This window comes from Amblyomma americanum, chromosome 1 (assembly GCF_052857255.1).
Source record: "Amblyomma americanum isolate KBUSLIRL-KWMA chromosome 1, ASM5285725v1, whole genome shotgun sequence".
Classification (NCBI taxonomy): domain Eukaryota; kingdom Metazoa; phylum Arthropoda; class Arachnida; order Ixodida; family Ixodidae; genus Amblyomma; species Amblyomma americanum.
Genome location: NC_135497.1, coordinates 307,143,233 through 307,162,088, shown reverse-complemented (window position 1 = coordinate 307,162,088; position 18,856 = coordinate 307,143,233). Strand labels below are relative to the sequence as shown.

The 18,856-nt window shown below is 47.9% G+C and overlaps 1 protein-coding gene and 1 long non-coding RNA gene across 3 annotated transcripts in view; one reads left to right on the top strand and one right to left on the bottom strand.

Moving 5' to 3' along the window:
- Positions 1–18,856, top strand: part of LOC144115330 (histone deacetylase 8-like) — a 55,921-nt gene that overhangs the window by 33,094 nt on the left and 3,971 nt on the right. The gene's annotated exons all lie outside the window — the stretch shown is intronic.
- Positions 12,490–17,935, bottom strand: LOC144115328 (uncharacterized). 2 transcript variants are annotated; one of them, XR_013311361.1, is made up of 6 exons: positions 17,607–17,935; positions 17,435–17,522; positions 14,441–14,587; positions 14,109–14,216; positions 13,731–13,968; positions 12,490–13,249 (listed from the first exon to the last, which is right to left on the bottom strand). It is a non-coding gene; the product is annotated as an uncharacterized LOC144115328 (long non-coding RNA). The 2 variants fall into 2 exon arrangements; XR_013311362.1 differs by lacking the exon at positions 14,441–14,587.

Here is an 18,856-nt window from a genome sequence, read left to right as displayed (position 1 = left end):
ATTGCGCAATATCTTCCTCACATCTCGGCCGGAACCTGAACCGCGCCATAAAGGAAGGGATAAAGGAGGGGGTGAAGGAAGAAAGGTGCCGTAGTGGATGGCTCCGGAATAATGTCGACCACCTGGGGATCTTTGACGTGCACTGACATCACACTGCACACGGGCGCCTTTGCGTTTCGCCTCCATCGGATCGCAGCCGCCGTGGTCGGGTTCGAACCCGGAAACTCCGGATCAGTAGCCGGGGGCTCAGTGGTTAGGGCGCTCGGTTACTGATCCGGAGCTCCCAGGTTCGAACCCGACCGCGGCGGCCGCTTTTCGATGGAGGCGAAACGCAAAGACGCCCGTGTGCTGTGCGATGTCAGTACAGCAGGTTAAAGATCCCCAGGTGGTCGAAATTATTCGGAATGGTTTTTGGGGAAAGGAAATTGCGCAGTATCTGTCTCACATATAGGCGGACACCTGAACTGCACCGTAAGAGAAGGGATAATTGAGGGTATGTAAGAAGAAAGCAAGAGGTGCCGTAGTGGAGGGCTCCGGAATAATTTCGACCACGTGGGGATCTTTAACGTGCACTGACATCGCACAGCACACGGGCGCCTTTGCGTTTCACCTTAATCGAAACGCTGCCGCCGCGGTACTCCGACCGTGGTGGCGGGTAACCCGACCGTGGCGGCAGCGTGAAAGTGGATTCTCCATAAAACGCCGATGGACACTGATGCGTTAAGCGGAACGCCAGGTGTGATCGATGCGACGGCTGCCGTGGGGAGCACGTGGCTACCAACGTGACGAGCACCGCGCTAAGCAACGCTAACGTTGCTGGTGCAGCCGCGCATCTAGCAGCGGGGTTGCGAGTGCAATCTCACAGGGGGTTAACAGCACGTTAAGGCGCGCTCACACTAGCGGGAAGCTTCCCGCAGCGGCACAGCGTCAACGTCGACGCTGTCTCGCAGCTCCTCGGAATGACGCTCACACTGCGCGCGTTTTCTCGCTGCGGTTGTCTTGGAATGTAGAGAGAGGAGGCGCTGAGGGAGGACCCGAACGAGCAGAAAGAGAAGGCGATAGTCACGTGACACCAGAGAAGACTGGAAAGCGCACACTTTTCTCGCGTCGTCGTCTTGATCGTCTGCTAGCTCTCCTCCCGTCGCCCTTTTTGTCTCGAGAATGGCTGGTTCGAACGATGAGCTGTTGGCTACGGTAATCGTACTTTATTTGTTTGTTCGCTGCTTCTGCACCGTCGCTTCGGCACCGTCTCAAGTCGCATGTCCATGCTGGCAAAGCAGCCGCCGAGTGCCCGGCCGACCGGCCGGCCGGCCGGACGCGCGCAGCCTCCGCCTCCGCCGACGGGGTCACTGAACTGGGACCGACGTCATGGTTCACGGTCGGCGCCCATTGGCTGTTCTCGTCAGCGGCACGGGAAAAATAGCTAACGGACCCATCGCTCTGCGGGACGGCAAAGGAGGCTGTCCGCGGGAGAAAAACCGGCTTGTGCGGGAAGCGGCGCGCGGAAAACGTCCTGCGTTGCGCGTTTTCCCGCTAATGTGAGTGCGCCTTTAAGCACTGTCCCCAAAGCACTCGTAACGTTGCTCTAAAGGTCGTGCCCAAGACCATCGCACGTCTGATTGCAGTCACTGCTTCTACCCTTGCGGTAGGTGTTATGGTCGCGAAGTTTATGTCGTTTCGAAGAAAGCAAGATGTTTACCAGATGCAAAAAGTGCTGCTACTGTGTGTCAGTATAACTATCAATGGAAACCGCCAGTCGCTCGACCACGAACGTAGCCAGGGAGATTAAGGTTTTTAAACGAAAAGCTTCGGTACGCCTGCTTTTCGAGCCGTCAGCGGGGCCGCAAGTTTGACCTTGAATGCAGCTAGAGGCCAAACTAAGTGACGCCTGTCTCATTAATCTCGGTGAACGCCCGAGCCGCGCCCGTAGTTAGTGGCTGTTTATCAATAAAATAAAAATGGAAGGAAAATTTGCTACCCGCGGCATCTGCCATCGAAACCTGAAGCACCTAAGCTGCTGCTAGTGGGAATAAAAGGACCGGGAGTGGCAAAGAAAGGGGGTAGAGCTTGTAAAAATGGATAGGGGCAGGGGGTAATATACCCCATCCACAAATACACAATAGGAAATAAATGTGGCGTGCTGCCGTGCATGCAAGGGAAGGGAGAATTCGTTTTGGGGGAAAGGAAATGGCGCAGTATCTGTCTCGCATATCGGCGGACACCTGAACCGCGCCCTAAGGGAAGGGATAAAGGCGGCATTATTAGAAGGGAAGTGGTGCCCTAGTAGAGGGCTCCGGAATAGAAAAAAATTGTTTTTGGTGAAAGCAAATGGTGCAGTGTCTGTCACATATCGGCGGGCACATGAACCGCGCCGTAATGGAAGGGATAATGGACGCAGTGAAAGAAGAAAGAGGTGCCGTAGTGGAGGGCTCCGGAATAATTGCTTCCACCTGGGGATCTTTAACGTGCTCTGACATTGCACAGCACACGGGCGCCTTTGCGTTTCTCCTCCATCGAAACGGTGCCGCCGCGGTCGGACTAGAACGCGGGTACTCCGGTTCAATAGTATCCTTTTTTGGAACCCGACCGCGGCGGCAGCGTGAAAGTGGGTTCTCCATAAAATGCCGATGGACTCTGATGCGTTCAGCGCAACGCTAGGTGTGATCGATGCGACGCCTGCTGTGGAGAGCACGTGGCTACCAACGTGACGAGCACTGCGCTAAACAACGCTAATGTTGCCAGTACAGCCGCTGCATCTAGCAGCGGGGTTGCGAGTGCAGCCTCACAGGGGGTTAACACCATGTTAAGCACTGTCCCCAAAGCACTTCGAACGTTTGCTCTAAAGGTCGTGCCCACGACCACTGCAAGTCTAGTTGCAGTTACTGCTTATACCCTTGCGGTAGGTGTTATAGTCCCGAAGTTTATGCCGTTTCGAAGAAAGCAAGATGTTTACCAAATAAAAAAATGCTACTACTGTGTGTCAGTATGGCTATCTATGGAAACCGCCAGTCGCTTGGCCACAAACGTAGCCAGGGAGATTAAGGTTCTGGAGTGAAAAGCTTGAGTACGCCTGCTTTTCGAGCCTCAGCGGGGCCGCAAGTTTGACCTTGAATGCAGCTATAGAGGTCACCGTGGCCGCAAGTTTCACCTTGAATGTAGGTAGAGGTCAAACCATGAGCATAACTGGTGGTACGTAGTCAGGTTCGACACATGACGTCAGCTTTTTTTGTGCCACGTACGGCCGGCTCAAGTAGGCGCGCGCTCTGCATACCACTAGGGTGCCTCGTTGCCAGAGCCTTTCGAAAGCAGCGCAGCTATCGAGGCACCCTACACCAACATTACTAGAACAAACTCAGTTTCACTGCTCCCCATATACAGGGTGTCCCAGCTAAATTTAGCCAGGGTTTAAAAATACGCCGAGGCACTTGAAGACTACGCGACCAAATGCATACTGCTGGCAATTGTATGGAGCATGTCACACTATTTTTATATTGTGCTTAATTCCGTAATTAGCCAATATTAATTAACCAATTTCGCAAGCAACGGAGATAGGCGAAAAAGGTCAATGAGAGTGTTGTAGAATGGTCCGCAAAACTTCCGTTTGAACAGTTTTTAACCCTCCATCGCGTCTCTCCTTTAGTCGCCGCGGGAGCTTCCGCATGCGTCGCATGGGCTCCGCGATTTTGGGAGAACTTGTGCGGAAAGACATTGGACCACCGAAATTTTCGGCTGAATCGACGTCGGAAGTTGGGAGGATCAGGTGGACATCAACACCGGACCGGTAGGCCCATTTTTTTTTTACTATAATCGGGATCCGAAGTTTCCACGCGGTCCGGCGCGACTAGGCCTAGCGCCAACAAGGCCTCGAAGGGCGCTCCGCGGTGCGACTGGGCCATGGCATGGTCGCGATGGAGATCCGAGGCACTCAAGACCTTACTCCAAGCACACGCAACACCGATTTAGTCCGAAGTTGGGCGGAAAATCAGATGGAGGCAGAGCCGGCCACCACGTGGTGAGTCCCGAGGAGCGGGAACGCCAGGGCACGGCCGAGGCGATGGAAGAGAATGACAGAGACCCGGGCAGATGGCAGACGGCGGGACCGAGACGAACGAAAGGCAAGAAAGCCGCGGCGAGGAACAAATTCAAGGAATCCCAACAAATCGAGGGAACATAGCAGTGACCGACAAGAAGACGTACGGGCGGACGGATGAGTGGAAGATGCCGCCGCTGCCTGAGGACGACTACAAGATAATCCTACGGCTTAGGGGAAGACTACGAATCAGTGAACTAGAACAGTTTCAAGTCACGAGAGCAATCGTACAAGAACTCAAAGGAAAAATCAAGGCGGAGGACTTCATAACAAGGATCAGACCAGGATCCAACATCGTAATTGCAAGCATTCCGGACGAAGAGAAGGCCAAGACAATCGCGAAAATCCAGAAGCTGCAATTTGGAGAAAAGGGCTGCGAGGTACTCCCGTACCCAGCCACAGGAGGAGACTACAAAAGAGCTGTGATCCACAGAATTCCGGGCGGAATAATGATGGAAGAGTTACAAGTGAACCTACAAGTAAGAACATAAGGGGTAACCATCATGTCGGCATGAGCCCTGGGGAAGTCAAAGATGGCGCTCTTAGCCTATGACGGACCCATCGTGACAAAATGGGTCATATATGAAAACATCGAGCTGAGGACGCACCCATACAGACCAACCAGGCAGGCCTGCTACAGCTGCGGGGAACTTGGGCACCGCTCGGACGTATGTCCCACGCCCGAGGTCAAGGCCTGCAGAACTTGCGGACAGAAGAACCCGGAGGAGCAGCACAAATGCACAGCCAAGTGCCTCACCTGCGGCGGGGACCATGTCACAGGAACAAGAGTGCACCATGAAACTCAAGAAGCTAGAAGAGCTGCGAAGCCGCAGCGAAGAAAAGAAAGGAGCGTGGAACAGATGCCGAAGTCACAGCCGAGAACGACCGGGGCAAGGGCAAGGCGGTTCCAGAGGATCAAGGCAAGCAGCCTGGGGGTCAGCGCGGTAGAAGCAAGTCCAGAACCAGGGGCCAGAGCAGGGGCAGGGACGAGTCCTTCCCACCACTGGAGGCGCAGGCGGGCCAGGCAAAAACGAAGAACGGCAACGAAAAGGAGAGCTGGTAAGCGGGACCTCCAAAAACACTGCAGCCTGACACGGCTAAAATTAAAGAGAGAGGAGAAATTCGAGAAAGAGAATAGGCGGCTCAGGGAACAAATAAGCAAGCCAGTGAGCAAAACAGGCTGCTCCAAGAGAATCTAGATAGGGTCGTGAAAATGTTGGAGTCTCCAAGGAAGGGAACGACCCAGGCCCCAGCAATGGGGCAAGGGCCATCCCAAGATAAATTAGAGAACTTCATGCAGTACATAATGGAGCAAAATGCAAAAATGCACGAGAAACTCGAGAGGATCGAGCAAGCAAACGATGTAATGGTAAACAGGGTAGCAACCATAGAACAGAAAGTGGGCATAGTAGAGCAAAACTGCAAAAGCTATGCCAAGAACCAAAATACCCAAAGAATGACGAGCGAAGCCAGAGACTGACTCTTCAACGAAAGAAGGTTCGGAATTGAAAGTCAGGACAACAGTCAAAACGACGATTAATCATGGGGGGACACAAAGAAATAGAGTTTTGGCAGTGGAACTGCAGGGGCCACAGACAAAAGCAGGGGCTCTTGCAAAAATTCATAGAAAGACAAGGGAAGCAACCTGACATAACAGCTGTACAAGAGACCAACATAACCCCAACCTTGAGGGGCTATGATTGCCAGGAGAAAGGACGCACAGCTACCCTAATTAGTAAGAGAATTACCACCATAGAACAGGATGAAATCCCAGACACCAAGCTAGAGTGCGTAATAACTGAAATAATTCCCAAAAAGAAAGGGAAGAGCATCTTTGTCGTTAACGTTTATGGCCCGCCGAAACAAAGGGATGGAGACTTCTCCAAGCTTTTCCTCAGGGGTGTATCTTCCTCAGCGGTTTATTTTAAGGGGTGTTCCTCTGGGGTGTATTTTAAGCAGAACACTGTTTATTGTAAAGATGAATTCCATAAGGAAAATAATCCCAAAGTCCTTGATGTACTCAGTCTATGTTGACGACCTTCAAATAGCTTGTACATCACCCAATGTAGCAACATACGAGAGAATAAAACAGCAATAAACAAACTAGAGACATGGGCAGACAAAAATGATTCCAGTTCTCCACACAGAAAATAGTGGGCATGCTGTTCTCACTAAAACGAGGCCTACAATCCAACCCCAGCTTACGTCTAAACAAAATCGAACTGCCTATAAAAAATGAAGTAAAATTTCTGGGCATTATCTGACAAAACGCTGACGTTCCTACTACATATTAATGCTCTAGAAAAGAAAGCCTCCCAGTCTTTGAACATACTTAAAGTACTTTCCACGAAACACATGGGCTCTCATAGGATGTGCCTTTTACAAATTTATCGGTCTGTTGTTTGTTCTACCTTAAACTACGGATGTATAGTTTACGGGTCAGCGAGACCTTCATACCTGAAACGACTAGATCCAATACATAATTTAGGTTTGTGTCTTTCCTCTGGTGCTTACAGGACGTCGCTCATAAATAGTCTTTATGTAGAAATCAACGAACCTTCACTTATAGATAGAAGAACCATGCTCACATGCTCATACATTTTAAAAATCCATTCACTGCCCAAACACCTATGTTACCCAATAGTCACAAAGTGCCCATCTAGAACATTGTTTAACAATAAACCGCTCGCTATGAGGCCACTCCTCCGGCGTTTTGAAGACGTGCCAAAACCTTGGCGTACTAGATACATTACCTGACAATGCTCGGAGACGAGGTCCACTACCTCCGTGGTACAATTTTCCTGCAATCTGGGATCTCACTCTTACTCAGTTCCATAAAAAACAATCTCCGCAACAACATATACTACAAGAATTCCTTGCACTCAAAGAAAAATACAGTAGTTTTATGCAGTTTTATACAGATGGTTCAAAAGCGGACGTTTACGTAGGAAGCGCAATGGTCCGAGGGAAGTCGGAGGAAACAGTACGACTTCCACAGTGCTCATCCATCTTCACTGCAGAATGTTACGCAGTCTGTGTGGCCGTAAAAAAAAAGAAAACGAAAACCTCACCAACAGTATTATTTACACAGATTCCCTCAGTATACTTACAGCTCTGCACTCTAGAAATGCAGCCACTCCGATTCTTGGTGACATCATACACAAGATAGAAACAGCGACAGCTCGAGGGCAAAACATAAAACTCTGCTGGGTTCCCAGTCATGTTGGGATAAGAGGCAATGAGAGGGCAGATTTCTGCGCTGCTAAAGCTCGTGGCAAGGAAATTAAAAAGGAAATATACCTTTTGGGGATTGCATGAACTTAGTACAGCGTAAATTAAGAGAAAAATGGCAGTCCGCATGGAACAGCAAAGTGAATAATAAACTACACTTGGTAAAACTGGTTTTAGGTGAATTTAAATCATGTGTTCACCAGGAACGTTTTAAGCAAGTGAATTTATGCCGTCTCTGGATTGGCCACATGCACCTTACGCACAATTTCCTGCTAACAAAGCAAAACAAACCTGTTTGCGAATGCGGAGATGATCTTACTGTTAATCACATTTTGTTTTCATGTGTGAAACTTGAAACACTGAGAAAAAAGTATTTTACTCAATTTTATAATGAATGCATTCCTTTTCATCCAGCACTGCTCTTAGATGATAATGCCATTGTAAACATACCTTCCGTTTTTAGCTTTTTAAAAGAAGCAGGGTGTTAGATGCGGGCCCCTGGTTCGCCTGTGCCGTCTCTCGCCAAGGTCGGTGTCCCCGGGTTCCGGAACGGGAGACTGCTGTGGTGGGGGGGTGACGAAGAGATGAGAGGGGCTTCGAGGTGAAGAAGAGACTGAAAGGGTTTATTTACATTTTTACAAAGTTCGAAAGAGTGAATCGGGAGCTGGCGAACACACGCCAGATCGCTGCTTAAATAGGGTCCCCTGTCCCCAGGTCCTTAGTTGGGGAATCTAGTTCATTGAAAATGCGTCGAATCACTGTGATGTAGATCACGTGCCCAGTCTTCCGGGTCCGCCTTCCAGGACGCCCCCAGCCACACACTCTTGCCACTTCTAGCAGATTATGGTCCGCGCTGTCCAGGCTTCAGTGATGAATAGCCCGAAGGGGGGTCCCATGGCAGCGTCGAAGGTCAGTCACCTGCACTTCACAGCGGTAGCGTGGGAACGAAAGGTTGCCACCGCAGTTTGCAGAAGCTTTCACGTGGAGCATGGCACCTAAAGGTTGCCACTGCAGTTTGCAGAAGGTTCCACGTATAAGGAAAAGCACAGTCTAAGACGAAGTTGTTTTCGAAGCACGAGGATTCCGGCGACGTCGGCTTAGTGAAACCCGGCCGCATTTGCCACGGCTCATTTGCAGTCCCGCCGCTCGCCGGCTCCCCCGTCGTCCCCTCCGGGAGAAACATGTCCCGGGTGGGTCCGGCGTGGAGAACAAAAGACAGGTTCACCAAAGCCGTTCTCAGACAGCGGAGGGCCGTTTCACCCCGTAAACAGCAGGGGGGGGGGGGGGGGGGGGGGGGGGGAAGGACCCTTGTAGACGCCACCACCTGCACTCGTGGCGCTGCAACCACATCGACGGCCCTTTGAAGCCTCTGTAGATTGATGATTCCCAGTGGCTTGAATATTCTTGGCATGTTGGCACCTCCAAACGTAACAAGGGGTACTTGAAAAACTAAATTTTGAACCACTGGTTTGCTTTATTGCATGGTACACCTCAGCCACTCTCTCATTACTGAGAAGAATGCTGAGGCTTTCTATTTGATTAGTTGGGAGCCTCAGGATCCTTGCCCAGCCAAGGATAGCTGCTGAGGCTACCCTACCTTCTCTGTGGCTTTTACCATTAGCTATTTCCAGAATTCTTCTGTGTTTTTTACCAGGCAGTTCAATATTTTTAGGCTATGTACACCATCGACGATTTTTCATATTCCTAAACATTCTACAGAAAACCATTTCTATACCTTGGCTTGGCGCATGATGGCCTTAGCTGCCTATGTGCCGTAAAACCCAACACAAAACAAAAAAACACAAAACAGATTCCCAAACCCGGAAAAAAGCTCCAAATAGAAAACCTCAGGCTGATATCGCTTATGTCGTGCCTGGGAAAACTTATTGAGCGAATAGTCACCCGTCGACTACAGCAACACCTAGAAGAGAAGGGGCACTACCCTGCTCAGCGGCAAAAAATTTCCGACACACAATTCTCTCAGTGCATATCAAACCATGCATACATAACGCATTGCTGAGAGAAAAAAGCAAGGGTGATGTCAATGCTGCTGAGGCTTGACATACTGCTTCTACTGAAATGAAATATAAAACTATGTATTAGCTATGGAGCTGCCCAGTGGTACCTTAAATACGCACAGCAACGGCATGTTCAGCTGGATGCAGGTTTATTTGTCACTGTAAAGTAACTTATTGAAATAAATCTCCTATAAACCTACAACGTCCCACTGTTGTGCTGTTGCAAAAAGTACACAGTACCTTTGCAACTACAGGCTTATCTATTACCTTGTTCAACATAGCAAAACATCCTGATTGATGTCTGGCTGTCTATAACTAACGAGATTAATACTGTAACTCATTATTTACACATATCGCAATTCACTCCAAGGTCCCAGTGCTTTTCTTTTTGAATGTACCAGCCATTCACATTCATGGAATGATGCAGTCTTGTTTCTAATTTTTATTAAGAAAAGTGTGGAAGAAAATCGTTTCTCTCAGCTGTTAACTGCATTCATTTGAGTCTAGGCCGACAGATTTTCTAAGAATACGAGGAATGAAACTCTTGGCAAGCTTATTCATCAACGAGCACTGGGAGAAAGGAACGGTACCAGAGGAGTGGAAACACGCAACGGTGGTGATGATTCCCAAACCTGGAAAGAAGCTCCAAATAGAAAACCTCAGGCTGATATCGCTAACGTCGTGCCTGGGAAAACGTTTTGAGCGAATAGTCACCCGTCGACTAAAGCAACACTTAGAAGAGAAGGGGCACTACCCGGACAGCATGTTCGGTTTCCGGGAAAGCTGTCCACGCAGGACGTCCTCCTTCAGATCAAAGAAAAAGCCCTAACGCAAGTCCCATACAATGGCGAAAATGTTATCATGGCCCTAGATGTCAAAAGTGCTTTTGATAATATAGGCCACGCCACCATCATGGAGGGACTCAACAACCGCCAACTGCGCGAAGAAGATCCACGATTACACCAGGGCCTTCCTAAGCAACAGGACAGCCACGGTAGGAATCGGGGAGCTCAGAGGAGAAAAGGTCAACACGCCAAACAAGGCATGCCGCAAGGCTTGATCATATCACCGGTACTCTTCAACGTAGTGATGATAGAACTAGCACGAAGACTCAAAAAGATCGAGGACATCGGCTTCGCAATTTATGCGGACAACATCACGATATGGGCCAACCAGGGAACGCTAGGACAAAAAAAAAGAAGTTTACAAGAAACGGTGACGTGTGTGGAAGAGTATGTGAAAGAAAGAGGACTGGCGTGCTCCACTGAAGAGTCAGAGATTCTCAGAATGCAAAGAGAAAAAAAAAACCCGGAGAAGGTAGAAATCCTGCTCGAAGGAAGCCACATTCCGGAGAGGGAACGTGTCAGATTCCTCGGATTGTGAACCCAAAAAAAAAACAGGAGATGCGGATTCGCAATCAACCGGCTTAAGCTGGCTGCGACGCAAGTGGCAAGAATGATAGCCAGTATCACAAAGAAGACGTGGCATAAAAGAAAGCTACACTCTGAAACACGTAAGAAGTTTGATCATAAGTAGGGTGACCGACTCCCTCCCATACTTCCAAACAACCCAAAGGGGAAAGGGACCAAATCAACGCCATTATTCGAAAGGCGTATAAAATGGCCCTTCATACAGCAAACGAGAAGTTACTAGCACTCGGCATTCACAATACATTCGAAGAGCTGGAAGAGGCACAGCTAGAGACGCAAAAGGAAAGGCTGGTGCAAACAAGAAGCGGCAGAAGAATCTTAGAAAAGTTGGGATACAACTTAGAAAAAATACTAGAAAAGGGAGCAGACATCCCCGACAACATCAGAGCCACTATCAGTCTGCTCGCTCCCCAAAAACATGGACCCAAACCTACACCCGGCTAGGAGAAAGGCGAGAGCAGAATACAAAGAGAAACTGGCGGTCAAAGAAAATACAATATATGTGGACGCTTCCAGATAGAGGAAGAGACGTGAGAATGGCAGTGGTAGCACTCAACTTGGAGGGTGCAGAATTTCCTAGCGCATCCATTAAAAACGGTACGGTTGATGAGGGAGAGGAATTCACAGTTGCTCTAGCGATTGCCGAAGGCAACCGGATCAGAAAATCTTTAAACCATCCTAACAGACTCGAAAGAGGAGTGCAGGAACTATATGAAAGGAAGGATAGGTAAATGTGCAGGTCAGGTCCTAGCACAAGTGGCTCCAAAAAAAGGACCAGGTGAGGCATGTTATTTTCTGGGTACCCGGACATGCGGAAGTATGGGGCAACCTCAGGGGATGATGAGACCGCTCGAGCTTACACGAACCAAGCCTCTTATCCATTCAGCCTGGAGGGGGCCTCAGAAAACATACTGCCCACCTTCTCAGAAATCACCAATTACTACAGGGGGTAAGGAAAGGATATCCGGAACCACACTTGCCTGACTCAGGAAGAGGCGGTCATATGGAGGAGGCTCCAAACAGAAACCCTACCTAATCTTTTCATAATAAATAAGATGTATCCAACGTAGTACAGGGACACGTGCCCCAAATGCGGAGGCAGACCCACGGTGTATCATACAATGTGGGAGTGCAAGGACAATTATAGTTTCCATAATCAGAAAGAACCGTGTCGAGAGCAGTGGGAGGAATCACTTTCCAGCCGCAATCCAGCCTTCCAACGAAGGCTGGTACAACATGTCGTGAAAGCTGCCAGATGCAGGGGCCCTGGAATAGGGGCTCCACCCGCTGAGGAGGGCGAAGACATTGCAAGATGAAGACGACCGCTGAACTCTGAAGTGTATAGAAACTAGAGCAATAAAATTTATCCTATCCTATCCTATCCTATGGAGGCAAAACGCTAAGGCGCCCGTGTGCTGTGTGATGTCAGTGCACGTTAAAGATCTCCAGGTGGTCGAAACTTGCCACCACAAGGCCTCCCCCTCAGGAGACAGAGTCGTCCCAGCAAAGTCTTCTGGCTAGGTGAAAGAGGGCAGGCAGATGTCTTGTTGGAAAAAAGTTGAAAGTGAAGTGAGAGGGCAGCTGATAAAGGAAGCACGGTGTTGTCGACGTGGGCAAGCTTTATGTGGTTGAGGAAGATGACTGTGTCGTAACTGATGACACACGGCGTTTTGTCGCCCCGCGCGATGACGAGATGGGGTCCAGTATAGGTGCCTGAAGCAGACGGCAAGCACAATCCACGCATAAGAAAACATAGGCGCTCTCTCAAATCACGATGGGCAAAGGTCAGCTTGTACTGGTGAACACGCGTTGGATGGGCGGAGATACGGGACAGGAGAGTGGTTAGACCTTTAATATAAAGTATGCCAGGACAGGACAGACAACGCTTTGGGCAGGCAGGCACACGAAATCAGCTGGTAGACGCAACGATGTGCCATGAAGAAACCTAAGTGTTTCACAGCGATGTATGCTACGAGCATCTCACGGCCGAGAGCACTGTACTGCTGCTCTGAAGATGAGAGCTTCTTTGAGAAAAAAACCAAGAGGACACCACTCACTATTAAGAAATTGCTTTGGGACGCTGCCAACAGCGGAACCTGAAACTGACCGTGATGCTGGTGGGTGCGTTGTGTGGCAGGTGAACTAGAAGGATGGTAAAGGTGAGACACTTCTTGACAGCAATGAAAGCAGCACTGCCAGCCTTGATCCAGATGTAAGCGGGTGCCTTTGGGTTGGCCAACTAAAGTAAACTTTTGAGTGGTTGCAGAACGGCAGCACATCCAGGAATGAAACATCTGTAGTACCTGATGAGGCCAAGGAAATGCTGGAGCTGACATAGTGAGCCTGGGTGGGGGAAGTCCGCGACTGCTTGACCTTGTCTGGAAGTGATTGGATACTATGGGCGTCGGCGAGATGTCCGAGGAATGCCAAGGATGCAACACCAAACACACATTTGTCAGTGTTAAGATTGAGTCCGCGGTCTGCAAAAGATTAAAAGACAAGGCGCAGATGACAGAGATGCTCAGCGGGAGAGGAACTAACGACGAGGACATCATCAATGTGTGTTAATACAAATGGAAAACCTCGAAGAATGACGTCAATGAAACACTGGAAGGTTTGCGCTGCATTTCGTGGGCCAAAAGGCATCCTCATGCGTATCTATAGGTGCCATACAATTCTTACGTAGTAAAAGGAGTTAGATCATCGAAGCATGCTGTGGTCATGACTGTACACATAACACTACTCAAGCTAAAGCACTAACTCCAGAACAAAAAGAATGGTACAGCGGTGTGAATAATACATTCATGGGAGCAAGAAAATTAGCAGAATCGAAAGATGTCACGCAGACATACTAAATTTTCAGCACACAGTAGTACTTGAAAACATATTTAAAGAAAGAATATATAGTGTCCACATTTACAATAGCAGAAATCCAGGCATTTATAAATTAAACATGCAAACCTTATACACAGCTGGGAACAAGATGTCCTTTTCGATTCTGTGGTATGTGCGCTTTGAAAAGGAGCAGATGCCGCTATTCTCCACAAGTCGCAGGGACTGCGTTGGGCTGCATCCTGTGAACAAAATGGCAGTGGCCAGAAGCATGTTGCCACGTCCAATCCGACTCTCTTTGTTGGCTGGACTTTGTGCTGTGCATATTTGGATATGTTGTTGTCACCACAACAAAAGAGCCTAAGACCTGGAAAAACACACAGGGCAAGATTAAACAATTAATGATAGCAGGAAGATATAAAAGAGCGTATTTAGCATATTACTGTGATCAACTGAGAAAAGATTACTGTAACCGCTGCAATGGATAAGTGAGACTCAGTTATACACCTTCAGTGAAGTGCTGGGTGATGGCACTTCCAGCAGAGATTGGTGAGTTGCAGCAAGCAGTCCTCATAAACAATGAACCCCTGAGGTGGTGATGGTTCAGAGGAAGACCTGCAGGCAGTTTAGTATTGTCATGTAAATAATGAAACAATATGCTCAATGTACAACTACCATAAAGCCTAAAGAACGACCACCATCAGGTGCTACTACAAAAATATTTACATGTTGATGTTACACACAGGTTCTACTGAAGCAAATTTGGCCATTAATGAAAATAGCTACATGCTGCTGAGCTTTTATATGTGTGCCTAGGCCTTGCTTATTAATACACCTACGCTGCTAAGGTGTCCAAACTTGGTAAGTGCTGTCATGAGGATTCTCTTCGAATGTTGCAGACAAACCATCCCAGTTTGGCGATAAACACCTCGGAGCTGTGTCCTATTGCAGCATAATATCGGCAACTGTGAAGTCTGTCTGAGATTCTGCAATTTGGAGGAGAATTAAGAGCAATGTGCAGTTGCCAACACTGTGAAAGTAATTGGCCAGAAAGGCAGAGTTTTACCAGAGATGAGCAGTGCATGTGTCTAGTATAAGAGATGCATTACATTGGTGTACCTCGACTGTTCAGTGCAAAGACACCAGCCTATTGTGTGCATACTTGTACACCACACCACAGAAGCATATGATTTGTCTTTCTTGAGGCATAGTACAATGGTTTCCAACCGATGGGCAAAACACTGAACTTTTATTGCTGAGGTTGCTCCCTGGTAGTGATCTACTGAATAACTAGCTGACTTACAGCTACTTTAAAAGAAACTTATGTCTGGCTTGCCAACAGTAAACCACCTTCACGCTTCTCTCAGAGAAGAGTGCTGCTCAACAAACAATTCACATAATTGTTAAAGGATTCCAAAGAAGACCTCATGCTAGTGTGCTTGCTGGTTTGGTTTATGGAGTTTAACGTCCCAAAACGACTCAGGCTATAAGGAACGCTGTAGTGGAGGACTCCAGAAAATTTCGACCATCTGGGGTTGTTTAATGTGCACCAACATCGCACAGTACATGGGACTCTAGCATTTCGCCTACATCGAAATGCGACCGCTAAGGGCCATATCGAACCTGTGCATTTCAGGTCAGCAGCTTGGCTAATGACTGTATCATTAGTACTCTTTCCAAGAGCACAAAGAATGTTACGTTTAAAAATCACATGTAATGGCACAATAATGTATAATTAGTGCTGCTGTTACAGAGATTCACAGTACCAACTACTCTCAAAATCGCAATGCATGCATTACAATATGTTTCTTTCTTATTTTTGAAAAAAGGAGACAAGTACTCCTTTGCACATATACCAGCTTCCTGTGTTGCATGCCCTGTTTGCACACCAACACTTTTCGTTTTAAGCATGAATGACATGTGCGTAGATTTCCATGCCAATGGGGATGTGCCTGAATATGCGCATTAGACTTGGCAGGTGCAGGTTTTTCTGGCACTGTGAGAAGCGGTGCTGCTTGGCCATGGGTAAGTGCTAAAATCGAAATAAAATGAACAAAATTGTGCATGGAAACTAATGATAAGGCTTCAGAGTATACAAACAGGCATTTATATAGATAGGCCATGACAAACTTATGCTAGACAGTCATACAGGCTGTTGTCAAGTGCTTGCCCCAAAACCCATGTATCACAAGATTTGATATGCACAAGGAAACAGTGGATGAATCAATGGTTTCCGATGACATTCACTGAAACAGGATGGTAGTGGATGCCACTATGCTTTGTATTTTTTTTTTATTCAATGCCAATCAATCTGTGGAACTTTTATTTCAAGTAGAAATCTCGCTATTGTTTAAGCTATCCCAAATCTGAATCCTGATCTTGTATCACTAGGTCATTGCACTGCTTTTAAGCCAACAATCTTGCAACTGTCTCTGGATAATGTCAATGATGGGCATTTCACATTACTTTCATTACTTCTGAAGCCTGTACATGTATCAATTCTGGATGACCACTGCCACATCCTAGGAATATCGACCATTTGTTTTCTTAAATTACCCTCAATTTCCTTAGTTATCTTTCTGTAGCCACAATTGCTGTTTGAAAAAGTAGGGCTCAGCATCCTGAATTATCATGGAATGATTCTTTCCAAACTTTCCTTTTCTATTTCCTACACAAGCCCACAGCCTTCCTTTCTGCCTCTGTTTAAAGTTCTTTATTTCTGTTTCAGTTGACCCCAAACTAGTTTTGTATTCCTTTCCTTCCATTTTGAGTCAAGGCTGTTTTTATTGATACCTGAACGCCTTAAGTGACATAATGTTTTTACCTGATTTCTAACACCATTCCTCACACCAAATTTTAATCTGCATTTCTCATCTTGTACAGCATCATTTTAAGCTTCACAGTGAGCACCTAATGCTGGTATTCCAACAACACTGTGGTTAATTTCTGGAAACTTGTACAAAACTGCTTAAATGCCTGTCTTGCTGAGTTAGAAGTCAACAAGGAAGGAAACTGCAGGCACGACAATTGGTGTGCTTCAAATACGATGAGCACAAACCTCCTAGCGCTATACTGGAGTGCATCGCACAGACATAATGTTCAACTCTGCTCTTTGGTAGCGAACATTTAGTCTATGAAGTACACAAAATGAAAGTAGCGCTACACGACTTACAGGCTTCCTAGTACACCAAGCCACTCCCAGCAGTGCTCCAAGGCATCCCTGTGCTGTGCTGTACGAGAGTGAGAAGGCAGAGGCTGCCCGGGTTTCTGGCTCATTTCTTTCGCCCTTAGGCACTGCACTTTCAAAACTAAGCTCTGGCACCAATCTTTCTATCGAAATTCCTCTCAGTCGTTCATACCTATTGCACCCACTTAGAAGTGCTGGAGACTAACCATACAGTAGCTCAGTAACAATGATTACAATGCCAGGGGCAATTTCTGCTGCATGATTGCATTGCAGTGCTAAGCTCCTTATTATCACCTGCTACCTGTATTACCAAAATACGCTTGGGAGAGAGTGGGAAAGCGGAAAAATTTTGATTTTTGGGCTCGAGGGCGGTCTATTTTATTTAGCCATAGCACTTACGGCGGCGTTCCGCGCACAGCACAATAGCAGAAGCCGGTGGTTGGGCAAAGTAGAAACTGGGAGGCCATCTTCATACGAGGCTCTAGTAAAGTCGCGGTGTTCACACCAGGTTTTGGTACCATTTATTTCGCACCCTTTTTGTACGTTTTCAGGGCTACTGTGATCTTTAGATAAGCAGCCAACCAAAACATCAATCTACGGCACCATGACAAAACCCAAGTAAACCAGATCATCGAAAAATGCCAACCTGTGCTCGAAGACGAGAAGTCTGGAGTCTCGTCTATGCCCTCATACTCACAGGAGTCGGGAAGCCCGCTAACACCATCGACGATGCACTGCGCAAAAATGTTGCACAAGCTGACGCTGCAGCATGAACATGCACGCCAACAGACATCACTGAGAAAGCATGCGATACACACCTGATGCTTTGGCACTGTTGGTCCGCTCTGTCAGCTCTCCGCAGCGAGAAGACGCTGCGCTGCTGCGAAGTAGTACAACATTGGCATGGCGCCAGGGCTCAGGAAACGTTTTGCTCGAATGCCGAAGCCAGCGAGGTATGCCGGGTTGCACTCGTAGCTGCTGTTGTCGAAGTGTAGCGAGCATATGACACTTGCTCGGAGTCCAGTAGTGGCGCCCAGCTGCACGCACAAAATCTATCCAGGCTTGTTTCTGCGCGGCATCCCGAGGGAATTTATGCAACGCCGCTTCGGCGCCGGACTTGCTGAGGCAAAAGTCAACAACGCACGAAACCGGAGGCATGGCGATTGGTGTAGAAGCTGACTGTGCGTGTAAACCAGTGCCTCCTAGGAGGCACTGGCCTGGGCGAATGCTCTCCTCAGGCCGTCGGGCGCCGGCTGCGCCACCGCACGCGGCTGCCGCATGGCGGCGCTGTGTGGGTAGAATACAGCGGAGGTTTAGGCAAGGATGTCCTCTGTCTTCTTTGTTGTTCATGTTGCACCTGCAAGGATTGGAGACCAAGCAAGCTAGAGAGGAGCGGATTAGGCTTCAACCTTTCTTTTTTCAAGCAAGGAGAATGGATTAAACAGTCATTACCGGGACTAATATACGCCGATGATATAGTGCTAATGGCTGACAACAAGGAAGATTTACAGAAATTGATAGACATATGTGGTACAGAGGGAGATAGATTAGGTTTCAAGTTTAGTAAGGAAAAATCTGCAGTCATGATATTTAATGATGAGGTCGGCAAGCATAGAATGTAGGCGTTCACGCTAGAAGTAGTGGATGAGTACAAGTATCTTGGGGTGTGGATAAGTAACGGTGTTGAGTATCTGACACAGTATGAAAAATATGTAATGAATAAAGCTAGTAGAAATGCAGCTGTCATGAAAAATAGGGCACTGTGAAATTACAATAGGTATGAAGTGGTAAGAGGAATCTGGAAAGGGGTGATGGTTCCTAGCCTGACTTTCGGTAATGCGGTCCTGTGCATGCGACCAGATGTTCAAGCAAGGTTAGAGATTAAACAACGTGGCATAGGGAGGCTAGCTTTGTGAGCACATGGCAATACACCAAATCAGGGGGTACAAGGTGATATGGGATGGGCGTCGTTCGAGAGCAGAGAAGCTAGCACTAAGATAGCATCTGAGGAGCGATTGAGAAAAATAAGGGAAAAGCAGTGGGCTAGGAAAGTTTTCAGATACCTGTA